We start from the raw sequence: 15,400 nt of genomic DNA on the forward strand, positions 1-15,400 counted from the left end.
CCCCTTCAGATACTTATACACGTTGATGAGATCACCTCTCAGTCTTCTCTTCTCCAGGCTGAACAGGCCCAGCTCTTGCAGTCTTTCTTCAGAGGAGAGGTGCTCCAGTCCCTTCCTCATCTTTGTAGCCCTCCGCTGGACTCTCTCCAGCAGCGCCATGTCTCTCCTGTACTGGGGAGCCCACAATTGGACACAGCACTCCAGGTGAGGCCTCCCCAGGGCTGAGCAGAGGGGCAGGATCACCTCCCTCCACCTGCTGGCAACACTCTGCCTAATGCACCCCAGGATCCCATCGGCCTTCTTGGCCACAAGGGCACACTGCTGCCTCATGCTTAACTTGTTGTCCACCAGCACTCCCAGGTCCTTCTCGGCAGAGCTACTTTCCAAAAGGTCAACCCCCAGCCTGGACTGCTGCATGGGATTATTCCTGCCTAGGTGCAGGACCCTGCACTTGCCTTTGTTGAACTTCGTGAGGTTTCTCTCCGCCTACCTCTCCAGCCTGTTCGGGTCCCTCTGAAGGGCAGCACAGTCTTCTGGTGTGTCAGCCACTCCCCCCAGTTCAGGATCATCAGCAAACTTGCTGAGGGTGCACTCTGTCCCTTCCTCCAGGTCATCGATGAATATATTGAACAAGACTGGACCCAGGACTGACCCCTGGGGGACACCACTAGCTACAGCCCTCCAACTTGACTCTGCGCCATTCACCACAACCCTCTGAGCTCTGCCATCCAGCCAGTTCTCAAGCCACCTCACCGTCCTCTCCTCCAGCCCATACTTCCTGAGCTTACCTAGGAGGATGTGATGGGAGACAGTGTCAAAAGCCTTGCTGAACTCCAGGGAGACAACATCCACTGCTCTGCCCTCATCTACCCAGCCAGTCATTCCGTCAGAGAAGGCTATCGGATTGGTCAAGCATGTTTTCCCTTTGGTGAATCCATGCTGACTACTCCTGATCACCTTCTGGTCCTCCACATGCTTAGTGAGGGCCTCCAGGAGGAGCTGTTCCATCACCTTTCCAGGGATGGAGGTGAGGCTGACAGGCCTGTAGTTTCCTGGCTCCTTCCTCCTTCTTGCCCTTTTCAATGCCTATCAGCACCAATCTTATGGGAGTTCTAGCGTCTTCACTTCAGTCCTTTTTCCAATCCCAATTGCAGTAGCAGAAGTTGAATGAAGATCTTGAACAGCATTTACTTTTGATTAGATTTCCAACAGGGAAACCGTTGGGGTCAGCAAGAGGCAAGGAGTCGCTGGTGTTCCTAACCCCTATCTTCTGCTGTAATGCAAATTCTCAGAAGAGTTACTCTGGTATAGTGCTTTATATAGCTACTTTTCACTCTCTAAGCCAGAATGGAGAATCAGATCAACCCATAAATGCAGGAGTTTTGACCTGCATATGCCAAATGCTATAAATGACAGCGACAGTCTCCAGGGCAAGCTAAAAGAGTCAGACGCTTACTCTCTTTTGCATTAGCTTCTAACAGCAACAGAAAACATCCCAAGAAATTCTCCTAGTTTCTGAATTCTGCAAAAATCCATCATCTTCATGAGTTTTTCTTCCTAGAACTTCCTGGAGAAGCACGTGAGTTGCTCCAAAGTTGCTTTTTGTCTTTCCTCTCTACCTTGGTCTCCTGCACTCACAGGATATTAGGTAGCAGCTTAGTTCTATGCAATTTCATGACAATTTAAAAATCCATAGAACAGCATTCAATTCTATTTTACAAAAAGTAAGTCTCAGTGTCCCTAACAGAAGAGTTTTCTGTTTCAGGCATTTCTTGTACCACAGAAAGGAAGCCTTCTGGGTCACAACCATCAAGCAAATCATTCTGTCCCTTAGATGAGCAAGACAGTGCAAAGGGAAAACCACAGAACGAGCAGAACTTTCAGTCTGAATAGTCCAATTTCTCAGTACAGAAGACCTTTAATTTTAAAAATCTGATTTTTTATGCATTTATAGAAATAAAATCACCCTTTAATCCATATCAAAAATAGCTATCAATAGTTTTTAACAGCATAATTTATATTCATCACTAATATTTCATGGGTATAGAGTAATAATCATTTAAAAACCTCTATTAATATGTCACTAACAATATGTTAATCTGCTGCTGCACAACTATGATATAAATAATAAGCCTAAGGTAGTAGCTACCTTTTGGATTGTGCCATAAGCTGATCCTTGACAAGAGTTAGCGTCACGGCCTAAGCACTTGTGTATTTTGCTCACACAAGGCTCAGATACTTTGGATCTACAGAGGTAGAAGGTAGAATTTCACACTGTCTCATAAACTCATGAAAACTGAATTTGGCATCCTATTCTTTATGCATGAAAGCTGGACTCCAAATACGTAGGAGCAACTGCACAAGTAAATGATCTTCACATTTTTACTGAGTGCAGGGATGAGCTAGCCTTAGCCCTTGTGTGGTCATTAACCACGTGAACATATGGTGAGCAGAAGATGGTTGCAAAACAAAACCATTCTGTGCTTTGTAACCACTTTGCACTCTCTGGATCACATTCTCTGGACTAGGTACATGGTTTCCACTGCTATCTACAGAGGCTGAGGGAAGTCCACTGTTGCAGCCGCTAAATGCTATACATGCTCTGCAAAGGCAACAGACAGAGTAGCAAGCAAGAACAGTATTGAAGAAGATTTTTGGATCTGTCCTATTGTCTCTGGGAAACAGGCCAACAGAGTTTAATCAGAGGGAAAAACCCCTATGAAAGAGCAAGCAGTGCTCCTGGGGACAAATAGTGGCAATATCAGCAAGTGGCCAGTTTCTTCACAATTTCCTGATTAAGAAAACAAGAAGTCCTCCTTACGAGTGTAGAACTAAAACTCTTCATTTATATATAATCTCCCCTCCTACTAAAGAGAAAATGAAAAGAAGCAAAGATAATAAGGTTAGTAGGAAAGCTGATAGTGAAGTAGAAAACCTGAAGGACAGTGAAAGCACATAGACATCCATCCAGTGCTGAAGAGGTCAGGAAAAGCATATGACTCCATTAACATCACAGACGTTAGAGTATGAGATAACAGTTTGTCACATTATTGTAGAGAACAGCAGACAATGAATTATTGTATTCCCATGTACTTCATTCCATACTTTTCCGATAAATTCAAATTAAATATACTCTAAATGCATTGCAGAGTGGAAATTAGCTGATTTGAAATTTAAAATTATAGATGCTCCTATCCAATTTGATTTGTGATTTCCCTGAGATTTCTTTTCCTCTGAAACACTATGTGTTAGGAGGGTGTTAGGAGGTTTTCTGCCAGCTGAGGTATTCCCTTTGAAAAGGCAATTTAAGGTCTGTGGCCAACTCACTGTCTGTCCCCTAATGTCTGTGCCATCTCTGTTTCATTCTTGACTATCATATTAAGCTGCTGCAAAAATATTGCTAAAGTGATATTCTAGTTTACAAAACTGAGAAAGCATCATAATAGCCTAGTGAATATTCACAAATGGAGTTGAAGAGATGCAAACCAGAGCTTCTGATAGTGTTGTTTAGCATTCTAACCTCCTGACTTCCTCCTCTAGCACAAACATACACATTTTTCTCTTACATTAATGAATTTTTATAGTAGCAATATGGTAACTCCAGGTGGTGCGGTTATCATGAGATAATCACTCCCCTAGAGGATGCTTCTTAACACCCCAGAGGTGATGATAACCAGGCCCCCTGTCATGCCTTATTGCTTATATATATGCTGATGGCAGCAACTAGAAGGAACTGTTAAACATGAACAGCATGCAGAATTAATCTGCGCTGTCCATTTGTTAATTATAAAGGCAATGAACACTGCCAGTGAGCACCCTCTCTACTTTTACATTGTCATCATAATTAAAAAGTTTTAGTATGTGGTTTTGCGTTGCAACAACATCGATCAAAGTCCATTTCCTGACATGTGCAGCAGAAGCAATATGTTCCGCACAGGTTATTTCTGGAATTGTATTACTTACTGTAATAGAGCCCTGTCATGCTACCTATATTGCACCAAATATACCTGCCATGGCTGCAGCAGCTTATTCCATTTCCTGTCTCAGACTCTCTCAAGCATGCACCAAATGGAATTGTTGCAAAAAAGTTGAATGTATATAATATTCTGCTGAAGGATTTTTTTTTCTTTTTGCACACTGCAAGGCTGATTTTGGCCTCTGTCCTGGCTTCTTGAGATCCATAAATATGCTGCTAGGCAGAAGGGAGCACGTCCTACAGAACTGGACCAGAGAAGGGCCAGCAAGAAGGATTCAATACTAGGGGAACTCCTGGGTAAAGTAATACTCTAAGTGCAAAGCTAAATAGCAGGAGGCTTGAGGCATTCATGCCTGTAGTGCAAAGCACCTACCATAAGGGAAGGCCCCTGTAAGGCTGGTTCACTCCAGCCCCAGCCCCGGAAAGTCTCCAGGCACCACACCTGTAACGTAAAGCCACATTTTTTCTTTGTCTCTATTGCTTCCACTATACTTTCTCAAGAAAGACAGCTCAGAGGCTTTTTGTATTACCTTCTCCTGAGGCAGAAGGAAATTACAGAAACTCAGACTTCCAAAGAGTTAACTGTTTAAAAAAAAAAAATCAGACATCCAGAAAAAAAAAGTCAAAACTCTTCCTTCCTTAGAAAGTGACAATAGTAAAGAATGTGTGCAGAGGGGAGGAAAGGAGTGGGAGATTTAATACCCATTTTATGTCAATGTCCAACTTGTTTATTATTTGTAAAAATGTAGATGAGATGTCTGCTCTTCGTGTTTTGGTGTCTGGCAAATGAACCTTTTCGGCACCTTGTTGTCTGCAGGGAAAAAACAAGAGAAAAGTTGAAAAACAGCAGTGCTTTGACAATAACACCTTTCTTGCCTTTGATTTCCTGTTCAGGCTCCATAACAGTCATAAAGTAGGCAATAGATAATGGGTCAGCATTGAGACTGGCAAAAGGAAAAGACAGTCTAGGCAGAGAATTTGACAGAAAGATGACAATATCCTTAAATGACATTGTCTTAATACAACGTGTGTATTGCAGATGGATCACGACCAGGAGCACTGATTTTTGATGCTCACAGGAGAAAATCCCTCATAACATTTACAGAATTTGATTTCTTTCCCAGAATTTAACTAACTGTACAGAATTAACATACTGCCCTGGTGCATTGCAGATATCACTTGCAATTACAGCCGAGTGCACAATGTTCTATTACAAAGCATTTAAATTAGGCCACTTCCAAAACATACAGCAGAACCTGTTTCTGGCATGATTTGTGCCATGGGATATCTGTTAGAAATTAATTTCCTCTCTTCAAATTTGTCTATTTCTCCTGGTGTAGGTTTGTACGTGCTGTCTTTCCATTGTATAGTTGTGTTTTTGAACAGTAGGCACTATAGCTAGAATACAAAAACATATGGCCTACATGTGTGACCTTATTTACATATTTCCAATGTAAAGAGAGGCAGCTATGCTCATTAAAAGACATTACAAGTGTGCAATGGAGGAGGAAGACTTGATTATAAAGAGGAGGAGTGCAGGCGGTATATGCATTTGGCCTGTTCACAGCCATACCAGGCAGTTCAAAAATACATCGGAACTGGATACAACCTCATCGGGAAGATTTTCTCCTGAGTAGACACTGATGTTTTTAAAAACTATACACATTATTTTCAAAGACACTGTTAAAATTACATAACTACATACTCCAGGTGAATGAGAAATATGCTGACTTTGAACACCTACTGACATGATTTAGAATCAGATTTCCAGGGGTTCATATGGTTTCTCAGGCAAATGGGCAAATGAACACGACCAAGGAAACAAGCCAAGTCAATGTCAGCACTGTGCTGAAATCTCAGGCTACACCTATACCGGTAAACTAAATAGTGGCATGGCTTGTTCCCTGGCCCTGAGGCCAACTAGCACGGCCAGCACTACCCACAGAAAAGACTCTCTCCACCTCCAAAACAGGGTAGTGACATCTGATATGTTAAGCCTATTGAAATAGGCCTAAACTGTGCCCCAGAAGGAGAGTACCAGATGGCCTGAGCAAACTGCGTGCAAACTGTGTTTGAATGGCTGAATTCAGTATAAAAAACTGGATTCTCATTTCTGTGCCCCCGTCCTAGCACCTTACTGTGGCCTCATGTGAAGAGAGCCATGGTGTCCTGTTTAAACTCACCGCTTCCCAGGAGACCTCATCGCCTTCTGGGATCTCAGGTCACCTGTCCCTGTAATGGGAACAAAGATATTGGATATATGGGAATAGCGATATTGTGGAGTCTACTTTCCCATTTTGCTTACGGTAAGCAGTTTTACTGCATGCTCAAGTGACACCTAACACACTGCCCCATGCTGCCTCATGCAGGTCACATACTGTGTTCTTTACTTTGTAATAAGAATAAATACGCTCCTGAGTACTCTGTTGGTTAGTTAGGGCTAGGGTAGCACTCGTATTAGATGGAGCAAGGGGAAGAGACAGGAGCCTCTCTTCCCCTTTTTAATCCTTCCAACTCAAAAGATAGCAAAATAGCATTCAGGTTGCTGATAAAGCCCTATCTTAGCAGTTGTCTTCCCATATAAATGTCCCCACAAGAGACTAAATCATCATAGCATATTCCCTTATACAATAAGGCACATTTAGAGACTATTTAAGTGGGAGTTTTTCTGCTTTCTGCAGTGATTAAGTATATCTCCACTTATTTAGCCAAGAGGTACGTATGTGTAACATCAGGAGCAGTGAGCAGGAAACCTACTGGAGAGCAGTGAGGGGGGATGTTGTTGAAACAGAACCCCTCTCTCCTCTAAGGGGAAGGATTTTACACCCTCTGAAGGGAGGGTGTAAAGAGGGTGGGGCCAGACTCTTCTCCGTGGTGCCCAGCAACAGGACGAGAGGCGACAGGTACAAACTGCAACACAGGCAGCTCCGTCCGAACATGAGGAAAAACGTCTTTCCTATGAGGGTGACAGAGCACTGGAGCAGGTTGCCCAGAGAGGTTGTGGAGTCCCCAACCTTGGAGATATGCAAAAACCACCTGGACAGGGCCCTGGGCAGCCTGCTCTAGGTGACCCTGCTTAAGAAAGGGTTTGGATTAGATGATCTCCAGAGGTCCCTTCCAACCTTAACCACTCTGTGTGTGGTTCTATGTGTGTAATTAAATAGATTACCCACTACACAGACAGCTTCTTATTTTGAGGACTCCAATTCACTGTATTGCTATACATCCTAACATTGAAGATGTCACCTTTTTGCCCAAGGCTTTTAGAGCTTTTGACTAAACCTGGATGTTCAAAGAAACTTTATCTCTCTGGTAATTACACAAAAAAAAGGCACTTGATGTTCGTGAAAGGGCTTTTACTAAGAAGGACTCCAGAGTTTGCTTTAAATTGCTAGAAACTAGCTTAAAATTGCTTTAACAATTTTCTTAACTCCCCTCCCCATTTCTACTCAAGATTTTTTTTTTCTTTTTACTAGACTACCTTCCACATGTTACTATAGTTTGTTAGCCTGTTTCTCTGGTGGTAGCACCTTAAAGATTTGAACCAAAAGTCCTACTATCTCTCCATGTAAATAAACATCTTTCCCCTTCATCTAACCTATAAAGTCACCGCTGTATTCACTGCCAAAATACTGAATCTCAGTTTCAACTACTCATTTTAAACAATAAGGTAAAACTTAATATTTCATTCCTGGGATTTTATAACTAAAGATTTCAGTGGCTCTTTAGTTCACACAAAGGAAAAGAAATGCTAATTGAAGTTTGACAAGTTTGAGTTATAAATAGCAGAACCTGATCTGCTTTAAAATCTCCTTAACTTTTGATTTTTGATTGCCATTTATCTCCTTGTCTGGCTCATAGTAGGTATCTTGTTCCCAGGGCATAGAGTCCACCCAGGGGTGAGATTTCTAAATACCACCTCTTAGGAGGTGAGACATTTTAGGAGGCAAGTACAGTTATGTCTTATACATAACATGTTTCTTATGTTAATGGCATTAAAATCGTATAACAGACTACAACCAATACTCAGAAATGCCATGGGACAACATCTGAAACATCTACAAATTTTACTCCAAAGAGAAAGAGAGGAAGAAAGAAAAGTAGAAAGAAGGAAAGGGATGGAGGGAGAAAACAAGAAAGAGAGAGCAAAGGAAGGAAGGAAGGAAGGGAAATAGAAAAAGAGAGAGAAAAAGAGAGAGAGAGAAAGAAGGAAAAAGAAAGAATGAAAGAGAGAGAAAGAAAAAGAAGGAGAGAAAGAGAGAAAGAAAGAAAGAAAAAGAAAGAAAGGAAGGAAGGAAGGAAGGAAGAAAAGAGAAGAAAGAAAAAGAGAGAGAAAGAAAGAAAGAAGACAGTACAATTTCTAGAAGGTAGTAGAAAGGCAACCTGGCAACCTCACGGTATTTCAGTGGTAACAAAAAGAACCTTTAGGGAATGGATATCTTAAAGGGCCAATAAAAGATCACGGAGTTTATATCTGGACGCTCAGTGATAGTGGAGCAGTTACTGACTGTAATTCAATTTGACAGCTCTTCAGAGGCATGTATGAAATTTGTAGCTCAGGGTGTCCATCCCCTGGTCATTGAGAACTGTACAGAGAAGCAGCAAATTGGCATAACACAGTTCTTGCCCTTCCTCATTAGTTACAGGAGTTGCAGCAGAACTGTTAATTTTGGCTCATAAGTACAAGCTATAATCAACTGGGGGCAGGGGGAGAAAGAAAGAGAAGAAAAGAAATTCATCATCTTTCCTACCTGAGGCTTCCAGCCCTTCAGCTGGAGCAGATCTATACAAATGTCTGATTTTACTTTTGGGACAACAGAGGTGCAGGAATGAATGGCTGTGTCCAGAGCAGATCTGCTGCTAGGGATAAAGCACCTATTCTGTTGATGGCAGTCCTGCTTTAGAAAGAGCCTTCCCATCCTTTCTTCTGCTCTTTCTCTCCATTCCTTCACTTTTCCCTCCCTCTTATTCACCCCATCAGAGAGTCCAACCAGCCAAAGTGTTCTGAACATTGAATCAATTCTTTTGTCTGGCTATGCTCTGTTGATGATAAAGAGAAATCAATCATGAATATAACAACAGGGAAACAGGTCACCTTTTACCAGTCCCACCAAGGACACAAACTGATGTTTAGCACACATACTAGCTCTTCATCTCCTATCTCTTATTGCCCCATAAACTATCCTGATTCATTCTCATAACAGAGCTAAAGATTTTGTTTAGGTAAGTCTAACAGCAACAATATTGACTTCTTTGGTATCTCATTACACTTCCACCTCCTCCAAAAGAGGGGAAGAAAGTGCAATTCACTTACTTTGTGAACTGTTTTGTCTGAGGAAAAATTTCACTCTTGGCTGCTAGTAGGCTGGGTAGGGACAAGGTAGGGACTTCAGAAGGGACTTATCTGAGCTGGACATCTAGGAAAGTGTTCAGCTGCACAAACATAGGCTTCCAGCATCATTTTAGGCCCTGTGGGGAAGCCTGCCTGGCCTCCATCGCAGGCAGTGTGGGTCTTCCTTAATCCCATGCCCTAGGTAGCAGTTCCACATAGGTGTCTTAGAGACCCTGGAGTGTTTGATGTTCACTAGACACCTGTGTCTATGTGACTAATTAATGGGAGCTTTGTGCTGAGTCCTCTTGGGTTATGGCTAAACTGAGAGACCCTCAAATCCTGGTTTCCTTGTAGAAATGTAGCTGAATATTCCTTAGCTTCCCACTTGCCCTCATATTCAGGTTTTCCTTTCATGGAAAAGAGCTAGTAGGTGTTATGTGTCTTCTCCTTATGTGATGTGGGGAGGTAAACCCAGAGCAGATTGAACTGTCACACTATTAAATTTGCAGTCTAGTCCATACTACATTGTTCTCTAATTTGGTGACATAGCCTGTGTTTATTCAGTTACTGCACTGGAACGTCCATCGGCAGGGTCAGAGAACCATCACTTCTACGGGGATTCAGCCCAGAACTTCTCCATTGTTTTGCAGCTGCCTAGAACATTGTTACAATTATTGCTTACGTGCTGAGCATCACCATCTTCCTCAGTGTACAGGAAAAAAAACAGTCTCCACCTTACAGAGTTACGTTCTTTAAATTAAAAGGACCCTCATGATGTAAAAAAGGAGCAATTTTAAATAAGCAAAGTACTGATAGCTGAAGTAACTCTGGAATTATATACTGGAAAAACATGACTTCTAGACTTCATAGATTAAATACATTATATCTTTTCGCTATGAATTACATTTTTTTCCTGCATCCCAAAACACAAAAGTTGTTTACGCCTGCCAATTGCACATGATTTCAAACAGTCATTATATTTCATGTCTCAATTATAAAACAAATTATACAAAATAAAAATGTATCTACGTTCATTATAATTCTGAATCACAATATGCCAAGGCCCTTCAGGAGTTTGAGAGTGTAGTGTGAAAAGAAGTTTCTTCTTGTTTTGAAAAGACATCACATAAATTGTACTTCTTTTGAAATTACTGGTATTTTTTGTCATCATCTTCCAAAGTTTAGGGTCCGGCTCTGGGAAAGTATAATTTAACCATGACAAAAATAGTTATTCAGTATACATCAGTTATCTATAAGTTACATGAGGAATGACTAACTTACTTAAGACCTAAAGACTGAATGCAGCTTGCAAGATGCCTTTATCTGCCTCTTGGTTTGGCTGGCTAGTCAAATAGCACACACAAACATCTTGTCTGGCTGGGTAACTGCCACTCAGTATGTGGGTGCCTCTTGGTGAACCTCAAACCATGGACATCCCAGCAGAAGTATGTGGTGCAGAGCCAGCTGTGATCCACCAGAGTTTATCGATGCAGGGGTAGCACTGTCCAAATATGATTTGCTATGATTTATGCTCAGAGTCAGACTTACAGTCTTTAGCACAGGACCTAAGGTCATAAACCCTGAACGAGCTCTAACAAAGCACAAACTCATAACTGCTGAGGAAGGTAGTGGTGCTCTGGGCCAGTGTACCATGTCAGAGCCAAGCTGATGCAAGGAGATCCCCCCCAGTGCCCCTTCCCCTTCCAGGCTATGGCACCCAGGGCAGTCACGATCCTGCTGGACCATGCTGGCTCCTGCACAGTGATGGGTACTTAGCATTGTGCTCTATAGCACACAGGTTATTTGCTTAAGCTCTATATAGCATGAAATTATCTTGGTTTTGGTGTTCCTCCTGAAGTAATAACCTTCACAGAATACAGAGCATAATTCAAAGGCATTTTCCGCACTACCTTTCCTGTAATTACAGGAGCCTGTGGCCATAGCATTTGACTGGCTCCAGGCCACAAGGCTTATGAGATCTGATTCGGTGCCTTACTGTAGTATTTAACAGAACTTAATCTGAACTTGCTCTGGAAACGTGCCACTTCATCTGCGTTAATCGGCTTTGCCAACCCATATCTGTATCCACATTTTGCCTCTTCCTTACTTCTCTATTACAGCTCCTCTCCACCTGTAGGTTTCCCATCTCGCCTTTCCGTACCTCAGTTCCTTAGCTGCAGTGTCACGCCCTTTACCTCCCCATCTCTTCTATTATAGTATGCCTAATTTGTTCTGGCAGCCAAGAGTCAGCTGACCTCAACTGGCCAGCCAGGCAGTCATGCTCTGTGTGTGTTGTAGACACTTCAGTAGCTATCACTATGCAAGAACTAATAAACCCAAAAATCAGACTTTTGTCTTTGTGCTTCCCAGGAAATTGAGGGGTGGGGGGCCATTTGCTTTATCTGAGCTGCTTCCCATCCCTTTACCCTCTCTTTCCTTTTCCTCATTACCCCTCTAATCCTGCCAGGTAACAGGAAAGCAGACTAGGTAGCCACCCTATTGTACTGGGTTGGCCCTTAAGCAAGTAACTGGTAAAAATCATAGCCCTGTAGTTCAGATGGCAAAAGTAATTCAGATGGCACTTAGGACGGTGATGGTCAACTCCATTACAGAGCCACTGGCTGGTAGACCCTACTCCTGCTAGGTGTTTCCTCCCTCCTTTCTTGTATCCTTCTACCGCTCCTAATGTCTCAGGTAATGATCAGTTTGCAAAGCCCCAAAATTCATCAGGTCTAATTTTCTCCTTGCCCAGGGTAGTTATGTACTATCGTGAACCCAACAACTATGGCTGAATTATTTTAATTAAAATAGCACTGAAAGTAGACTCAGGATCTCACAGAACACAGGTTATATCATTTCACAGCTTCCAATGCACAGTATCATGTCATTGATTTTTCAACAGATTCCCTATTGATCTCTCTAGGGAGCTGCTATTGGAAAAAAAAAAAAAAAGGAAAAGAAGGGATGTAACATATAATGTAAACGGCTTAGTTTGAGCTTGAGAATTCTTGGTGATAATACAATATATCTCAAAGATAACAGTACGTGATCTCTGCTTTGTACCACGTTGTATGAGATCTAGGAACAGATTAATTCCCATTAGCTCTGCATCTCTAATTGAAATGATTTGGGAACTGAGTATGCAAAAAGTAAACAGTCTAAAAGAAATGCAGTTTCACAGCCTAGAATCACATAATGTCGCGTCTCTTCACAAAGCTGATCTTAGTGTCAATTATTTTCATTTGTGTGCCTCAGAGAATCTTGATATTATCACTGATTTTCCAAAAGAATCTCTCATAATTGCACTGCTGCACAGAACCTACCCAGAAGTGCAAAATAGGTCGGAAGTTCCACATTAATGTGCACCATTTTCCACCTGTAGGCCGGCAGATCAAATAAGAAAAGGTCACTGCAGTTTAAACTTGTGTTGCTACCACTTGTTCAAATGCTGGCACATTGTACAGTGGCACGCTAGTCAGTGTCAGTGGTGTCCTCTTTACTTAGTGGTGCTTTAAATCCAGTGTGTATTTACTGTTGAAATGTGTAAGCAGTGAGGCAAAACATAAAACAGTAGCCCTAGCCTCTGCCAGAAATTCATGCTTGCTAATTTCTTTATAAGAAAACAGTCACCAGCCAGGTCCCTGACCAATGTTTTGCAAGAGATGAACACATATTTCTTAATGGGAAATATAACCATATTGCCAGTAAAAAATTTTCTTAATTCTTTGGAGATTTTTCACGTGCCACCCACAAAGTTGAAACTCTGCTACTTACACCCCATTCTTCGTTTTCTTTTCACCCTTCCTACCTCACCAATCAAATCCATTTGGTAAACAGTTTCCATACTGCTTTATTTTCAGAAAGCAATGTAAAACTGAAACAGATTATGACATCTTCTCTTACAGGCTTGTCTCTTTTCCTTAGAAGCTGATCTTACAAATCATTCGGTTATTAGCCCATTTGCTGGCATTTTTGCAGCATTATGATTCTGTAGATGTTTCATATGCCTTTAAGTACATTTTTGAGGTTTATTATTGAGCTAATCTCTGAGTAAGAAGACATGGAATATTAATGGAAACATTTCGGAATTGTAAATAAACATGTTCGGAGCAATCTAGATGAAGAGCAGAACGATAAAAATGGTTATAAAAATCTAATTAACATTTTAACTGTAAAAAGCTTGCTGGTTTGATACCACAAGAGAATAATCTCAGACAGTAGATAAAATTAAATATTCCCATGTGGGTTTATAGCAGATGAAACACTGCTATCAATATTTAATGGAATGTGTCAGAATTTACCATCATTTGAAAGAATGCAAATAGAGGTTACCATAGAAATCACCTTGACAGAATATTGCACAAAATGCAGCACAAACTACCCCGAAGCATCCTCGAAGGAGTTAGTAAGATCTTTATCTGCTTTCCTTTCATGTAGTCTCTTGATAGAAAGGAGAAAAAGCCTTTGCGTGTGAATGTGTGTAAACATACATTATGATACATTCTTAACTACTAATGTCAAATAAGAGAAATACGAAACCCAATATATCCCAAAACACTTTTACTTTACAAATACATTGGCTGAGTTCAGTTCAGTAGACTAAATGCCAGAGAATGAATTGCTAAGAAGTCTCCAGCTGTGAAACACTTGTGTAAGTCACATATTAAAATTCTCGTATCAATCTTGATACTAAACTTTTGCAAAAAGGTGTGTCTCAAAAAAGAGTTCCTCATGACTAGCATTCAACTAATCTTTATACTTCCTAAAAATGGTTGAAATCTGATATTTTCTGTTTACCCTTTGGAGGTTATACTTGCACTCGGGTAGCACAATAACACACCCTGCCCTGTGGCATTTTGTACATTAAAAAAAAAAAGAGTTGTTTAAGATGCCACGGTAATCCTTACACAAAATGAGTTTATTTCTTCTCGATAAAAAAGTCTGTACGACTATGTTGTCCACCATTCTGTTTTACCTCAGCCAAAGGAGAAAGGGTTTGAACTTTCTTACTAATGCCTTGAAGGGTGTCCTCACCACCGGGCTACACATCTGACTAAAGAAACAGCCATTCTTCCTACTGGAACTGGATCCTTGGGCAGCGAGGTCTGAAAATGTGGGAATCTGAGAACAGGCAAGAGCGAGCCTGAAACAGGAGGCAGGACACATTAGAGCCCCAGGGTTTGGATCCCTGATGTTTCAAAGAGTTCTCCAAGGCACAAACTATAGTCACCTCACTTTCAGCTGTGACAAGCACGATGCAAGTATCTAGCTGGATTGCCCATAAAAATTTCCTGAAAATATTCAGCATTTGTTCCCCCAAGACAGTGGATCTTAGTAGATCCTAGTAAGCTTTCTGCCTGAATGTTCTTCAGCTCAGACTGCAGTGCTTTCTTCCCATATGCTACTTAATTGCTTAAAACAGGAGGCTAAAACAGGAGGCAAACAGCTACTTCTCACTTTCCTCTCAGAGGAAAATACCTGGTGTGAGCTATATAATAATATATGGTAAAAATAGCACCAATCCTGGATTCTCACACATCTGAGCTTAATTATCCTATCGCTACTTTTGTTCTTCATGGCTCTTCTCCGTAGTCTTTTGAAGACAAAGAAATATCTCCATTGACTTGACTTAACTAAAATTGTCAGGTCCTTTGCTAACTTTTTTTTTATATCAGCTCCTCTTAAATCCTTGTGACTGGTTAAGGAATGTCCAATAACTACTACTGCAGACCACTAAGATACGGGGTGATGCTGCTAACACAGTGTTTTCTGAAAATATTAATGTTCTTTCAGTTTCAGAAATATGACTTTTTTGTAAAATTCCAGAATATCTTTAGGGATTGGTGTAGTTCATTTATCCAGAATGACTTGAACCCTTGTATAGTCATGAAACTCAAATCCTTTTTGAACTTCAGAAGCATTTCACATACTGCTTTTCTGGTCACATTTGGTACACAGGCTAACCTGAAGGGCTGAAGTGATGTGAGCAACAAAGCAAAACACTATTCTTGCAGTATGGTTGGCCTAAGCAGGAAGCATTTGAGAATCCACAAGAAAAGTTATTCACAGTACATCATTTTGTACAACTAAGG

This window comes from Struthio camelus, chromosome 3 (genome assembly GCF_040807025.1).
Source record: "Struthio camelus isolate bStrCam1 chromosome 3, bStrCam1.hap1, whole genome shotgun sequence".
Classification (NCBI taxonomy): Eukaryota; Metazoa; Chordata; class Aves; order Struthioniformes; family Struthionidae; genus Struthio; species Struthio camelus.